This window comes from Panthera uncia, chromosome B4 (assembly GCF_023721935.1).
Source record: "Panthera uncia isolate 11264 chromosome B4, Puncia_PCG_1.0, whole genome shotgun sequence".
Lineage (NCBI taxonomy): Eukaryota > Metazoa > Chordata > Mammalia > Carnivora > Felidae > Panthera > Panthera uncia.
The window spans coordinates 103,998,615-104,016,303 of record NC_064809.1 but is presented as its reverse complement, the minus strand read 5'-3'; positions in this window follow the sequence as shown (position 1 = coordinate 104,016,303).

The following is a 17,689-nucleotide window of genomic DNA, read 5'->3' as shown; positions in this document are numbered from 1 at the left end:
TAAACTTCATTAAACTTTAAAAATAGAAAGAAATTAATACAATGTAGACAGATTATAATAGAGGGTAATATGGTAAAATAGCTGGGCTGGTGTGGTCAGGGAAGATTTCTCTAATGATGTAACATTAAGGTTACAAAAGAAAAAAAAAAAGAGGAAACTAGGCCTGTACAGAAAAATGGATAGGATTTTTGAGGATGCAGAAATTGTAAAACCCAACCACCATGAAAGAGTATGTTGTGTATGAGCAGCTTAAAAGTCAATGGGTGCTCGGCACAGTAGACGAGGGGAACGATGAGAGAGATGAGACAGCACACGTATGTAGAAGCCAGATATGGCTTCATGTAGAATATCACATGTGAAATTCACATGTTACATCAATTCATAGCTGGTCCTTTCTGTTACTTAATGCAGTCCATTGTATCAATGTAGTGCAATTTCCTGATGTAGGGCCTACGAGTCCAAAGTAAGGAGTTTAGATTTCATTGTAAAAAAGGAAAAAAGTCTATGGGTGGCAAGCACAAGAGTGACATAAGCCACTGATGTCTTTAATAGAGAAAGAAAGATGTTTGTTTGCACCATTATTAATCCAGCTTTGAATGTTCTAATAAGGTGACATTGCATGAAAAGAAAAATGTTTAATAAAATACAAAATGCAAAATTGGCTAACACCTCCATCATATCATGTAACTATCATTTCTTTTTTGTGGTGAGAAAATTTCATACCTGCTCTCAATTTTCAAGTACACAATATAATACTGTTGTTGACTATAATTACAATGCTGTGTATTAGATCTGCAAAACTTCTTCTAACTTGAAGTTTTTACCCTTCATATTGCAATATATACGTATGTATATAAAATTAACATGCTGACATCATAAACTTACACGATGTTTTATGCCAATTATATCTCAATAGAGCTGAAAAAGATACAAGCCTCACAAGCTTATGACTCACCAAATGTTTAAAAACAAAAAAAAAGCACTTCAGAATTGATAATAGCTGACAGAAATGATAACATTACCATTAGAAAGGAAAAAAAAACATTGAAACAGATAACCTTGGTTTCTATTTAAGCAGCATGTAGTACATATTTATGAAAAATAAATAATAAATTTTTGAAAGTTTTTTAGTCTCAATGAGCATCAGACTCCTCACCTAAAGAACAGGGAAAATAATATATATTTTGCAGGTTTGCACTGAAGATTAAAAATGATAGTATTGCCTATATCTAACATCATCCTCAACAGTGAAAGGCTGAAAGCATTTCCTCTAAGATCAGGAACAAGACAAAGATGCTCACTCTCATCACTCAGGGAATTTCAAACTATATTACAAAGTTACAATGGAATGGAATAATAAGCCCAGATATAAATGTACACACAGACGGTCAATTAAGACAAAAGAACCAAGAATATACAATGGTTAAGGACAGTCTCTTATAAATGGTTTTATTTAAACTGGACAGTCACATGCAAAAGAATGAAACTTGACCACTATCTTATACCATACACAAAAATTAACTCAAAATGGATTAAGAATTTGGACGTAAGACCTGAAATCAAAAAGCACTAGAAGAAAACATAGGCCATAAGCTCCTTGACATTAGTCTGAGAGATGATTTTTGGATTTACCACCTAACCAAAGGCAACAAAAGCAAAAATTAACAAGTGGAATTACATCAAACAAAAAATTCTACAAAGCAAAGGAAATCATCCACGAAACCAAAAGGCAACCTACTTAATAGGAGAAAAATACTTACAAATCTCATGTCTGATAAGGGGTTAATACCCAAAATATATAAGAACACACACAATAGCAAATTAAAAATTTTTTAAATCTAATTAAAAAATGAACAGAGGATTTGAGTAGCCATTTCTCCACAGAAGACACAGATGGCTACGAAAAGATGTTCAACATCATTAATTATCAGAAAAATGCATATCAAAACCACAATGGGATATCACCTCACTCCTGTTAGGATGGCCATTATCAAAAAGACAATAGATAAATGCTGAAGAGGATGTGGAGAAAAGAGACCCCTTGTGCACTGCTGGTAAGAACATAAACTGGTGCAGCCACTGTGGACAAGAGTATGGAGGTTCCTCGAAAAATTAAAAATAGAGCTACCATATGATTCAGAAATGCTACTTCTGGATATTTATCTAAGGAAAACAAAAACACTAAGTCAAAAAGATATATGCAGCCTCATGTTCACTGAGATACAGAAGCAATCTAAGTGTCCACTAACAGATGAGTAGGTAACGAAAATTTGATACACACACCATAGAATATTATCCATTCATAAAAAAAAATGAAATCTTATCAGTTGCAACAAGATGGATGGGTATTTTAATAAGTGAAATAAGTCAGAGAAAGACAAATACTCTATGACCTCACTTGTAAGTGGAATCTAAGTTGTGGACATTTAAAACCACATTTTACAACTTTCTGTACATTCATCTCTGCAAGTTAAGATTTTTTTATTTTATTAATCCTAGTCTAGAAATATAAATTTAGGGAAGAGCTAAAGAATGCCTGAGGTGTGAATTTTTATTGAAACAGATTTTAGTTTATGGTTAAAAAGCAGCATTAGATGGAATTTGTCTTGTAGTATGATTCCTCCTGAGAAAATACTGACTGATAAGTAAGAATCTATGTATTATCTCTAGGCAAAAACAAAGATTTAGGCAAGTTACCTGGGGCTATTTGAGATGCAAGTTGTCAAAATTAACAAAACTGGAGGCTATGAATCACTTTTTCCCACAAATTTCTTAGGGATGTTCTGTTTTGTAATCCTTTGATTTTCAGTTGTATAACATCTGAATGAATAAATAGCCACATAAAAACCTTAAAATAAGCATACTTACTCCACCGGTGCACCTTTAAACACACAGAAGGTGGGTGATTATTGGCAATCTAGGAAATGGGTCACTTGCTCAGGAAAACAAGTGCAATTCTGTCTCAGTGATCAGAGTGTGGTTTGGAGAAGAACCACTATAACAGAAATATTAGGACAAAAATAAGCAGGCCAGCAGCTAGACACCTTGTTCCTCTGGGCATTCCTTACAAGATATCAAGAATACCCCGATACACCTTCTGTTTTAATACTTATCATTAAAAAATCCTATGTGTGAATAAGGATGTTCACCTCTGGTGATGGCGAAATATTTTTAAGCTTACTTATCAAGCTATAGATCTTTCTCAGAGTCTCCTGGCGTAACACTAAGTTATAGTGTTTTCCTTTCTTTAGTAAGCACTAGTAATGTATTTGCCTCTGTAATTTCAGAATATGTGCTTAATTCCTCTTGCCTGGCACCAGTTCAGACTTCATATTGCCAAAAATTCTTTTATCTTTTGACCATCAAATAAGATTTTTAATATTTTCACAGTTTTCAGAACCTCTGTTTATTTTTCCAATGTTATGTTACTAATGTTAAATCCTTCATTGATGTTATTATCATTGATCAATGTTTTTCAATGTCAATCATTAAATTGCTACCATTATTCTTCTTCCACCTGGGTTATTCAATGTAGAACCAGTAATAGCAAAGGAGTGTGAATACAAGAGGTATTTTCCAAAAATGCATTCTTGCTTCAGTTCTTAAGCATATTACTACTTTGCATCTTTTTAAAAAGTCAGGATGAATTTAAGTGACAAAATATAGGGTGTCATCACCATATGCAATATTTTATACTCTTAAGTTTAACACAAATCTTGCAGCATTTTTTTTTACACCTTTGAGTCTCTTTGAGATCCTGTACAGGGACTTATAGGTGGTTGTTATGAAGAATTACTGAAACAATGGTTAACACATATAAATTGCCACAAAATACCAGGGGGAAATGATAATGTATTTCTCATTCCCACATCTAAGGGTTGCCTGTGGAGACTCTGCTCCCCATGTTTCATTCTGGGGCCGAGGATAGAGGGGCAGGGTCTTCTCAAGGCATGGTTTCCCTAAGACAATGGCAAACACCGAGGACAGCAAGGGCAAAAGCCCAAGCACATTTAAAGGCTCAGTGTGGAATGCATCCACTGACCAAAGCAAGTCACATGGCCAGCCTCAAAGCCAAGAGGTAAGGAAGTATACTCTTCCCATGGAGGGGGCAGTGCTGAGGGCTAAGTAGTATTTGCTGAAAAAATAATCTACTATACTAGTGGAGTGTTTACAAACCCTTTTCAAAAGTTAAAAGTCTAAAAAAGTAAAATAGTAACCAGTATGACATTAGTGCTTCAGTGAGAAAGACATATTGATTTATTTTCCCATAAAAATGTAATTACATATGGAGATTAGAATCAATTTTTAAATTACATTTTGGGTTAACTGGATTTGAAGACTGGCCTGAAACCAAACCACCATGAATAGTATTATTTATATGTTCCAAGTCATAAAAGTTCAACCTATCAGCACTTTGGGAGGGATAGTAATTTGGGGATAGACTGTAGATGCTGCTGCCGTACTTTTTCATACTTCCCATAGAACACCTAGAATTTTATTTTTGTGATGGGGAGAGCTTAGAATGTGATGTGAGTTTATTCAGATGTGCATTTTCAGAAGACGTGCGTAAAAACATAGCCCAAAGCACATACCATTTTCTGATATGTTAATAGAAAGTTAGCTTAGAGTATCCTGTTTACCCTCTTCGGTTAGATTTGTGTGTTTGACATTAATTATATGGTCATCTTTTAAAATTATATTAATTTATTTGTGTTACACTATAGAATTTAACAAAATATACAATGGTTAAATATAACCTTTGAAAGACAAACAAAAGCTCAAATAGGACATGCAATTTTGTACTTCTACTAAAGCCAGTTGATTTGTACTCATGGCATTCTTACTCTGAGCCTTCCAGGTGATCCAGGAGTACACTTTTCAAAAGAACAGTAGTACTGTGAGAAAAACACACAAGCAGTGCACGTGCACGCACACACACACATACAGTATACACCTATAGATGAACTACTGAAACTGCCTTGGTATTCAATCAAGCTCTAGTGCTAACATGAATTTACATCTTAGAAATTCCATTTACCTGTGATTATTGACAAAAATTTTAAAAGTATGCAAAAATCTTAGAAAATTTAATTAAAATGTCTATTTTTTTCATTGATGTATATACCGCATTAATAATTTTATATTTGTAAATATTGCAAAATGATGACCACAATAACCCTAGTTAACATCTGTTATCTATTTGAATATATAACTAGTCCTTTCAGATTCTCTAATAGAAGTTCGAAGTTTATATCCACTGCAATAAAAAGTTAACATGTTTATTAGTTATTAGTCATTTTTCTTTAATAGACTGAGCTAATTCTAATATTGACATTTCTGACCCAGAAAAATATGTATAAAATTTCATGCCATTTTTTATCACCAGATTTAGGTTTCTATTCAATAATGAACTAATTACAAAGTAACATTTTATAAAAAAAAGTCCATGACATATATACAGGCTGAATTCCATGGAATTTGTTTTGGTATTTGATTCAAAACAACTTGATTTAAGGTACTTTGGCACAAACTGAACGCTATCAAAACATTCTGCCTTACTTGGTCCATAACATATTTTTATTATTTCTGCACATTAACTATGGGATACAATAATTAGGACATAAATCATATTAATAGTTTTGTAATATCTGATTGTGGCTACCTGTGAACTATACCAGTGAGCACCACATCTTTACCAACCCTAAGCTCTTTAGTGTCAGCATTTGGAAATCTTTGAAGGCTAAGCAGTTTTTTGTTTGTTTTTAATGTGGCTGTCAGTCTTAATAGTAATTTTCAGAGTAAGAAATATTACCTTGCAAATGGGAACAAAATCCCAATGGCTGGCTAGAGTTTTATAAGTCTAGGTTAAGGAAAATTCTATAATGTTTAATCTGGACCAGTTTTCAGGTCACATGTCAATGCAATATTTTCCTATAAATTAGCAGTTGTGTAAGTAGGACATAGGAGTCTTAAACACAGGCAAAATCGAATGTAAATCATTTTTCTCATGTCCATAACTCTCAGCTTCTCTGGTATATGAGATTCATAGTATGCTTAATATAGAATATATCAAGCACCAATGAAGATGATAGAGAGCTTTCAGCCAATCATGGTAATAGAAGTTCTGGCCTTTGGTCTGCACGAAGGATCTGTTTTTATCTATGTCAATATCAGAATTCTATGAAATCTAAATTCTTCTAATTGTTGCTGATTTGTCTCTAGGAGATTTTGTTTCTGTTTTCTGGATATAGTGGTACCAAGCAGGGGAAGGAGAGGGAGGTGGGTCCTTAGGGGCTGATCCAAGGTTTTCATTGTCCTACAGTGCCTTTGTGTAAATATTTATGTACTGTATATCTGCTCTGAGCAGAAGCAACACATCCTGGCACGTTTCATATCCCTCTTCGCTCAAAACACAGAGTTACTTTACAGTCATATCATGGGGATAGATTATTGCCAACTACCTCCTCACTTCAGAATAAAAATGTACATGTCAGACAAAAACATACAAGCACATTTTGAGACTGTCCCGTGGTACATTTCTAACCAATATGCTTGCTCCTTTATTCATATGTGTTGAGTAGTAATGGGAATAAAATATTTGTCTATTAATATAAATGGTAAACATGATGATATTTAAAAGACATGGTATATTACAAAAAATAAACATGATATAATAGTTTAACTTTTTGGAATTATTTTTCAACTTTCATGTCTGTCATTCATACCTGGGTAGCATTTATCATGCATACCAAGACACCCTAGGGAAGGAGTGGCACATTTGTTCGGATGAGGTTTAGTAGGTTCATCTGAAAATCTCAGAAAACAAAATTTAAAATATATCTCAAGAGACAGTTTCTCTGTCCCATAAATGAAGTGGAGATTACTGGCTCTGGGCCAGTGATTTCAACTCCTTAAGAGAGAATTTCTTGGGCTGCTATGTATCCCCTTACATCTTATTGGTGATAATTTAGTACATTGTCACTTATAGGGATGAGGGAATCTGGGAAATATAGTATTTATTCTGGGCAGCAAATCAAAGACTTCTGAAATGTACTTGAGATACTTTAAAGAACTAAAACAGATGCAATCAAATCTACTGGGGGTCAGCTTTGAGAGAACAGAAAAATTAAAAGACAGTAAATTAATTAAACTAAAAGAAAAAAACATTTTGTTGATTAAATAAGTATATTTGGGTACCTACTAGGCCAACAACATGTTCCAGGTACTGTGATTCATAAGCACGTGCGCGCGCGCGCGCGCGCGCGCGCACACACACACGCACACACACACACACACACCGACTTCATGTGACTTACATTTTAGTAGATGAAGACAGGTTTTTGTTTTGTTTTGTTTTGCTCTACTTCCGTAGGTAGACTGATTTTGCTAAAATTGAGGAATCATCCTTTCTCCTGGGAAGCCTTTCTGAACCTGACATTCTAATGATGAAGTGGTATGTACTTCCTATCCTATGCCTCTGGTAGTGTGGCATCTGACTCCACATTTCCATTTTGTTAATGGTATAATACTCTTTCTGTTTCTCACATTTATGCATTTATGTCTCTAATTTGCAGAGAAACAAAATATCAGTTGTTTTCTCTGCAAGTTGCTCCATAGCTGCCTTCATTTTTAAAAAACAAAAACAAAAAACATACCAACAAAAACCTCCAAGAAACCCAGGATTTTAATGTCTTAATTCTTTTTCCTTCCACCAACAGATGGGATATTTGCAACATGTTATCCCCTCCCTCACAATCTAAACCCACGCTAAATCCTGGGATTTGTTGGATTTGTTTAAATTCAGTCTATAATAATATTTTCTCTTTTGTGTGTCTATTCAATTTCAAGAACATTTATTAAGCATCAAGACTACACTATTTTTCACCAATTTTGAGACTTTTAGGAGTCCATTACTATCTTGTACTTTAACTGCTCTTAAAAACAGTTATAGCTCAGAAAAGTGGCTTTATGACAACATAAAGACTAAATATGAGAGTGCTTCAAAGAGATATATTAAGAAGATGCTGTACCCTATCACTTGTTTAACTAACACACATGAAGTAAAACATACTCCACTTGATATTCCTATAGGAAATATTTGTATCAAAATAATTGATGAGGATGCTATTAGAAAAAAAAAAAGGATTTTCTGTCTAGATAGTACTATAGTTTTCCAAGAGCTAGTGACAGGATAATTATACATGTGCATGTTTTTGTGTGTATATGTCTATACCCATATGGTCACATGCACACACAAAAAATTTGTGAATATGTGCATGACAAAAGTAGGTATAAAACAGGATAAAATTAAATTTCTACCAATTAACTTGTAGGCAGACCCATTATATATTTTTTATTCATGCATTGTCAGGGAAGTGGTAGATTCATTTATAAAGTATGACTATAAATAAAAACAAAGAATAAAAATCCATGTTTGTACATATAAGTGTACATATGTGTAAACAATGAGAATTTGGTAAAAGTAGCTAAGAATAAAAACCAAGTTCCCTAATATTCATTAATAATTAAGAGTACCTCTTGAAAAATTTTAAGATGCTGTTATTTATGAATTACATTCTTTCCTCTTTGATACCCAGTGAGAGAAAGAAATAAAAATGTAATATATTCAATTAGTATTCAACTTCCGTTTATGTTATTTGCAGAAAATGGAAAACAATTCAGAGGCATAACTACTTGGGCTATGGTTTATATTGGGGTTAAATATGTTTAAACATATTTTTCAGATTTCCAACCTGACAAAATAGTTTATACTCTTGGGTAGTTCCTTCTCTTTTTCAAATGTAGCTTTCTGAACTTGGCAATATGTTTAGAGGAATATTAATGTGTATAAAATTTAGATTTTATAAAGTAAGTCATCCATTCACCATAAATAATATTATGCCATGAATTTTAAATTCAATTTCAGAATTTTGGTTGGCTGTGACTGCCAAGATCATACTACAATCAGGCTTATTTCTGAGTTAGTAATGTGGCCTTTAGTTATTGCATGCAAGATGGAGACGCTGATCCTCAAAATACTTAGAGATATATTGGTCCTCACCAAGTTTTAAATTGCTACTGTAATTAGAGCAGAAAGAACTTACTTTCTGCCAGTTATGTTAATATGTGCCTCTGAGAAACTCTATAAACTGGCTTCCCACTTTAAATATATTCCAGTGATGGTTTATCATGCTTATAGACTGGGGCCAGGCATCTGCCCAGATGGCCTAATCCTTAATGAAGGACTACTTTTCAACAGAAGCTGGCAGTGCGTAGACAGCTCAGTGTTGTGTTGTTACACACCTCCAGGACGCTGCTTCAGCGTCTGTGGGACGTCTCAGTATCTACCCTTTGCTTTTCATCTCCCCATCCCAGACTTGAGTCTACGTGCACAAATAATTTCATTTCCACCAAATTTGGCATTAAGATCTGTGTATCTTTCAAACAAGGAGAAGATACATGAAAATGGCCTCGAGGCATTTACACTTTACATTTCACTTTAAGCTTTAGATTTCGTGTGGTTCAGATTTTCATACTGAAATAGTCATCGTGTTTTGGGCCACTCTCAGCCTCTGGATAATCGATAATCAGCTAGAAATGCCTGAGGACACTCACTGGGGCCCAAGCGGCGACCACCCCCACCCTAACATTTCCCTCTGGGAGTCAGCCGCGTGGCTGACCTGTGTTGTGACTCTTACTATGACTGCGAGACCCACCCTCACGACAACCTTCAGGAACCTTCGAAAAAGAAAACGAGGTTTATTACTCACCCGTCCTGGAGGAACCTGAGCACGGCCTGAGGTCACAGGTAGGGCGCGAGACCACGTGCTTCGGGTTCGGCTTTTATCCGGGTGGAGGGCGGGCGGCTCTGGTTTCCGCGTAGCGGGCTTGAAGTGTATTGGTGACTTTAAAACAGAAGCGCGAAAATTAAAGCGCCAGCGTCAAAGCGCTAGAAGGGAGAAACCAATGAGGAAAGCCACGCAGGAAAAAGGAGCAGTCAAACCAGGGACCGCTCAACAAAAGAGACAAAAGAAACTTGGCCTTCCGGTCCAAAACGCCACCTGTCAGGTGCTTACGCTTCACATGGAGTCACGGGATGTTACCAAAGTATTGCCAAGAAGCTCCAGGTGCCCTTCGCGGCTTCTTGTTAGGTTGCCTCTCACGGAATTATAGTACAAAATCAAATCCAGGAATTTGGCTTTGTCGTAGTGCGTGTATGGTTGCTGTTTGACTCGTGTAAATCTGTGTCGTGTAAATCAGCAATTTACTCGTGTAAATCTGTACTCGTGTAAATCAGCAATTAAGGACGCGGAGCTATTTCGACACCACAAAGATCTTCCTCGGGCTACCCTTTATAGTCACTCACTGCCTTGCTCTCCCCTTCCCCTCCCTAACCCATGGCAATCACTAAACCGTTTTCCATCTTTATAATTTTGTCATTCAAACAGAACGTACACAATAGGTTAGTTTTTTTTTGTTTGTTTTTGGTTCCTCACCACAATGCGCGGGAGACCCATCCAAGTTGTGTTAGTCAGTAATTCATTCCTTTTCTTTTTTATTTTTTTTAAGATTTTTTTTAAGTTCACTTATTTATTTTCAAAGGGAGAGGGGCAGAGAGGGAGCGGGGAAAATAGCGCACAGGCTCTGCATAGTAAGCCCTGAGCTGGGCGCAGGCCTCAAACTCACCAACTGTGACATCATGACCTGAACTGAAATCAACAGGGTGTCGCTTAAGGGACTGAGCCACCCAGGCACCCAGTTCATTCCTTCCTATTACTGAGTAGTATTTCATGATATGGAGGTACTATCGTTTGTTCACCCATTCACCTATGAAAAGATATGTTAGTTTCCAGATTTTGGTTACTTGCTGCTATGAACATTCATTTACAGGTTTTTGTATGGATTTAAGTTTTTATTTCTCTGGGATAATGTCCAGAAGTACAATTTCTGGGTCATGTAGTAAATATATGTTTGTGTTTTTTTTTAATAAATTGCCAAATATTTTCCAGAGTGGCTATAACATTTTACATTCACATCAGCAGTATATGGACAATCCAGTTTCTCTATCTTTGCCAGCAACTGATATTGTCAGGTTATAAAAAAAAAAAATTAACCGTTCTAAAGATATCTAGTGATATTATAGTTATAATTTGCATTTCCCTTGGCTGGTTATGCCGAGTTATATCTTTTCTTGTGCTTGCTGCCTTCTTTATGTCTTCTTCAGTGAAATGTCCCTTCATGTGTTGTGTCTCCTTTGTAATTGTCTTGTTTTTAACTAGTGAGTGTTTAGAGTTCTTTATTCTAGATATGATTTCATTATGATATGTAATTTGCAAATATTTTCCCCCAGTCTGTAGTCTAATTTCTTATTATTTTTATAAGCCCTTTCACAGAACTAAAATTTTAATTTTTATGAACTCCAAGGTAAAATTTTTTTTCACTTTTATGGATCATGTTTGTGTCAAGTCTAAGAACTTTTTGTCTATAGCTGGGTCCTGAAGAATTTCTCCTGCTTTTTTCTAAAAGTTTTAAAGTTTGATGTATTTCATTTAAGTCCATGGTCCATTTCTGAGTTAATTTGTATAAAATTGATAAAGTTTAGGGTGAGGTTCACTTATTTGCCTATAGATTTCCTATTGTTCCAGCAACTATTTACTTCAAAGTCTATCCTTTCTCCATTGATTTACATTTGCGTCTTTGTCAAAACCACTTGGCCGTACTTTTATGGGGGTATTCCTGGGTTCTCTATTCTGTTCTCTTGATTTCTGCATACACCTTCTACCAATAGCACACAGTCATGATTACTGTAGCTATATCATATGTACTAAAATCAGAGTGATTTACCCCACGTTATTTTTTATCTTTAAAATTGTGTTTCAAAATGGTTCTCTTGCCTTTTTCAAACAAATTTCAGAAAACTCTTGTTTATAACTACAAAAGATCTTACTGTGATTTGATAGGAATTGGTGGGAGTGAAAAAGCCCAGTCTCTTCATGATCTCTACTTAAACGCTATGGAGGGTTGAGAGGGAAGATCTTACTGTCCAGTGGGGCAAAAAAATCCCCGTTCCCCTAGTAATCCTTCTCTGATACTTCTGTGTGGAGAGGGGGGATTGGACCAGCTCACTGCAACCGGGTAAGGATAGATAACTACATTCCCTACATGGTCTTTGCTGGCAAAGTTGGAGGAGGACAGTTTTTCTGTAGTGTTTAACTGGAATAGAGATGTTATTATCTAAAAGTTTTCTGTCTTAGGGCACCTTGGTGGCTCAGTTGGTTGAGCATTGGATTCTTGGTCATGATCTGACAGTTTGTGGGATCGAGCCCCACGTCAGACTGTGTTGACAGTGCAGAGCCTGCTTTTAATTCCCTCTCTCCCTCTCTGTCTGCCCCTCCCCTGCTCCCCTACCCCCATCAGAATAAAAAATAACAAAATAAAATAAAAGTTTTCTGTATCGCTAAGCTCCTTCTCTGTCTGATCCTTCGACTAGAGAGAATGGATTTACAGGGTTTTGTTTAGGTGATTTTTAATTTTTTGTCTGTGCTTATTGGTGTTTGGGGATTGCTAGCTTACTCCACCCCAAGTCTAAGATATATGAGGCAAAATAAAGCTCCCCCAAAATGATACTCACCACTGTGTCATTCCTTGTATTAGTATTCCATCAGCCTTCTCTCCACCTTTCAGTCTTATGTTGCTTTATATATGATGTTCTCATTGTTTACTTGTACATAGTAGGATGCCTAGGGAAAAGTACATCTATTCCATCTTCCTGGAAGCCAGTGTCACAAATTTATCTTTTAATGTTACCCTGTACTGTGGCCTGTACTGTGCTAGGCAAAGAAAGTTTAGACTTCAAGGGAATTATTTTCTACTAGAGAAGGAACAAACCTAGACAGATTATTTCTAAATGACATAAGTTGGAAGAAATAGATATATACCCTTGCCAAGGAGAACTCAGTGGAAGGCTACTCAACTAAACCTAGAAGTTTAGGGAAAATTTCTTTTTTTTTAATTTTATTTATTTTTGAGAGAGACAGAGACAGAATGCGAGTGGGTTAGGGGCAGAGAGAGAGGGAGACACAGAATCTGAAGCAGGCTTCAGGCTCTGAGCTGTCAGCACAGAGCCTGACACGGGGCTCGAACTCATGAGCTGTAAGATCATGACTCGAGCCGAAGTCAGACGCTCAACCAACTGAGCCACCCAGGCACCCCTAGGGAAAATTTCTTATAGGACACAATGCCTGAATTGAGTCTTCAAATATAAGCAAATTTCACCCGACAAATAAAGTGGAAAAAAAACAATACAACCTAAAGAGTACTTACGTGAAAAACCATGACTTGGCATAATTTGTTTAAAAAAGCTATTTCAAGATATGAGTACAAAGAAATAGGTAGAGACTAGACTTTGAAAGTCCTTGAATTCTGTCATAAAGATCATATGTATATTTTTTCTAAAATTAAAGTTGAATCACTGAAATATTTTGTAAAAGTTTAGAATAGGCCAGATTGCTTTAGATGAAATTATCCAGTTAGATAAAGTTAGGTAAGAGTAAATTGAAAAGGGACAATAGGAAAGGCAAGGTGAGCAAGTATGAAATTACTGCAATATCACAAGATATAGATAATAAGGATCTTAAATATAGAAATGAAAGTAGGGGTTATAAAGGGAGAATAAAAATATTCTATAGGTAAATTTTCAGTATTAATTATTAATCATTGTCCCTGCACTGCTATAACAAAATGTGATATAAAATGTGAAGCTCATAAGAGAGGTTACAATTTTGAAGGCCTCAATAATCTCAAAAAATTTAGTGGACCACACATAAGGGGAACATACCTTGAATCTTAGAGTGAAAAAGAGAGCAAGCGTAACAGAGAACCATGAGAAGATAATATCTCTGTCTTATGGGGATAGAGACATTCCACAAGGCAATACCTGTGATAGTTATGAAAGTAGTTATACAATTTAGCAAGAAACCTTTAAAAAGCATGCTTGTTGGGGAGCCTGGGTGACTCAGTTGGCTAAGCATCCAACTCTTGATTTTAGTTCAAGTCATGATCTCATGGTCGTGAGATCAAGCCCTGCATCGGGCCCCACGTGGAGCTCCAAGTCTCTCTCTCTGCCTCTCCCCTGCTCTCTCTCTTTCTCAAAATAAATAAACATTTTTTTAAAAAGCGTGTTTGTCTCTTTTAGCAGTGAGATGATTATTGTGTTCCTCATAAGAGCAGTTTGTGTGTGTGTGTGTGTGTGTGTGTGTGTGTGTGTTCCAGAGGGAGCTACTTTGAAAAGTATTAAGAATGAAGTAGACAATGATTTGACCTTATGAAAATTGATAAGAGACAAAAAGAGTCCAATAATTTAGGGGTAATGATGAAAATTCACTTTTTTTGTCATTTTAGATCTCAGTATTGATAGACTTACTTAAAGGCTGGTATGAATAAGTGAGCCAAAACAGAGAGGAATAATTAATGCTGAAAAAAACTATGGGAAGAAGGAATCAAGAGTATATAATGGTAGCATGGCTTCAAATAGTGTTCCTCATAATGTTTGTCACAAAGCAAACACTTTTCAATTCCTTATTGACTAAATGGAAACAGGTTTCAGCCCATGAAACTATAGAATAGAAACAATTTTAGATCAAGTTCCAGATAAATACGTGTGGATAAAGGATGTGGCCAGGAAGTTAAGGCTGTTCATATACCTACTAGCCTCAATTTCTAAGACTTCAGTGGAAATCTTAGTTATCTGTTAAAACTAAGAGGCTTGGTCTTGATGGTAGTCTTGAGGAAAGGGCTTATACTTTATAAAAATTAAGAGGAGACTAAAAGAAAAAAATATTAAGAACCAGGGGAAAAAATAATCTAACATCCAGGGTTGTTTAGCCATGTTACAGAATCGGTTGCAATTAAAAAAGTAACAGTTTATAAGGAAAGCATCCACAATAGAGATTAATCTTTCCTTTTTCTTATGCTTTAACTAACCAAGACAAAATTCTTTGAATAAATTATAACTGTAGAAATATTGGTGTTGTAAAAAAAAAAGTCAGAAACTTTTTTAATTCCAAATTTTCTGCTTCATTAAAAAGCATTTTTTAAAAATTTACTAGCACCTCTCAACTATCAAAGTGTATTAATTATAGACACTATTTGTTGAACAAAGGGCTCATTGAATGAATGGGTTTTTGACATTGTGAAATGGACACAAATATCTGTCCAGTACCAAAATGTAGGCTTTTCATCATGTTAATAGTTTCAAGTACAGTGTAAGCCTCCATTTCACCTATGTCTTCCCTTCCAACTATTCATCATTTTCCAATGTTCAGTTATTTTCCTCAGGATGGCAACTTGCTACTGTAATATTAAATTTATCAGAAGAGGAAAATCTAAGAAGTCACCTCATTCATCAATCTGTCCTTTGATTAGATTACATCTAAAATAATTCTGTTGATAAACACCTGCAGAAAAGGGATTTCACAACTTCTCTTAACAACAATTTAACTATATTTAAACTTCTTTACTGTTAGAAAATGTCTTCGTTAGATTTTCTTTTTTTTTAACGTTTATTTATTTTTGAGACAGAGAGAGACAGAGCATGAACAGGGGAGGGGCAGAGAGAGAGAGAGGAAGACATAGAATCTGAAACAGGCTCCAGGCTCTGAGCTGTCAGCATCGAGCCCGACGCGGGGCTCGAACTCACGGACCGCGAGATCATGACCTGAGCCGAAGTCGGCTGCTTAACCGACTGAGCCACCCAGGCGTACCTCGTTAGATTTTCTTAACTGCAGCATGTTCAAAAGGGAGCCAGCTTTCTCTTGTTCCATGTTGATTTTAAAAGATCTGGCCTCAATTGTTATATAAGAATCTTGAGTTTATTCTCAGTTATTCCTGATAATTGAATCAGAAGTAATATGTCAGCAATTGTTGACTAATACTGTAACCAAATGAACACATTTCAAGGACACTGTTTATTGACTTTTAATATTTTCATTAATGAACTTCCTACTTTAGAATAGTTTTCTGTTTTTTTTTTAAATTTATTTAGAGAGAGAGAAAGAGTGCAAGCAGGCAAGTGGCAGAGAGAGAGAGAGAGAGAGAGAGAGAGAGAGAGAGAGAATCCCAAGCTGCCAGCTCAGAGCCCCACACCAGGCTTGATCTCACCAACCATGAGATCATGACCTGAGCCAAAATCAAAAGTCAGATGTTCAACCAATTGAGCCACCCAAACTCCCGCAGAATACTTTTCACTTCACAGAGAAATTGAACAGATACTTCAGTTTCGCATATACCTCCTGTACCCAGTGTTGTGTATTAACATCTTACATTAGTATGATACATTTGTTACATTGATGAATCGATTTTGATCCCATATTATCAAACTAAAGTCCATATTTCATTAAAATTTCCTTAACTTTTACCAAATGCCCTTTGTCTGCTCTAGGATCCCAAGTAGAATACCACATTATATTTAATAATCATGTCTTCTCTTGGGTGTGACAGATTCTCAACCTTCCCTTTGGTGATCTTGATAATTTGGGGAGCACTGTTCAAATATATTGTAGAGCCCCTCTTGAAATTTTTCTGATGTTTATCTAATGATTAGACCGAAGTTACGTGTTTTGGAAAGGAGAATCACAGTGACATTTTTAATCACATCATATCAAAGGTATGTGATTTATGAACTGATTTACGATTGTTGATGTAGGACCCAGATGAACTATAAGGAAATGACTGTCTTTAGCCCTAATAATTTCCCTTGTTCTGAAGTTTGGTTTTATCTGAAATTAATATAGTTATTCTTGTTTTCTTCTGACTATATTAGCATGGTATGTGTTTTTCCTTCTCTTGACCTGTAATCTATATTGAGGTAGATTTCTTATAAACAACATATATTTGGGTCTTCTGTTATCCACTCTGCTAGACTCCGTCTTTCACCTGATTACATTTAAAGCAGTTATTCACGTAGCCATTGGCCTCTGAGACTCCTCGATTTTACCTCATCTGAGTAGTACTATGCCAGAGCAGATTCAGAGCTCAAAGGTAGTCCTTCGTAATCCTAGGGATCACCCCCCTGCATCCGATCATTTTGCTTTTTAACCCCTCGAGCCCCAGGAAAGGGCTTAAATGTTAATTAACATCGTTCTTGCCCTGAAGAAAAGCTCGTCTCTCTCCCAAGAGTAAAGGTCACGTATACCTTGAAAAGTCGAAAGCCTGTTTACTCTCCTACACATTGTTATCAAGTTATCAAGTATAATCCTGCATTCTTAAGTGCATATCTGGAACTTGGAGAACCCAGGACATGAGCATCCCATTCCAAGTCAGACAGGAGAAATTTAATCTTCAGACTGTCTTTCCACTAATTTAGGGTTTCTGCTGTTATCACATTACATATGTTTAAATAGCCAACAACACTGAGGCCTTCTGTGCATAACTTTAGGGATGCACCTACATTATTGTATAGTTGTTTCTCAAGCTACTTGGTAGCAATATGATTTTAGAATTTCCCCTGCCTGGACACAAGCACAGACATCCCCTAAAACTGTGCATGACCTAAAATTCTTTTCTTAAGTAGTTGTTTCTTTCTTCCCTTATCTCTGAGTTGAACCCAACTACCATACTTCAACTTTTCAGCCAATCTCACTGCAGTTATAGGTACCCACACAATGTAATTTAGCAATAAATGTGAACTTTT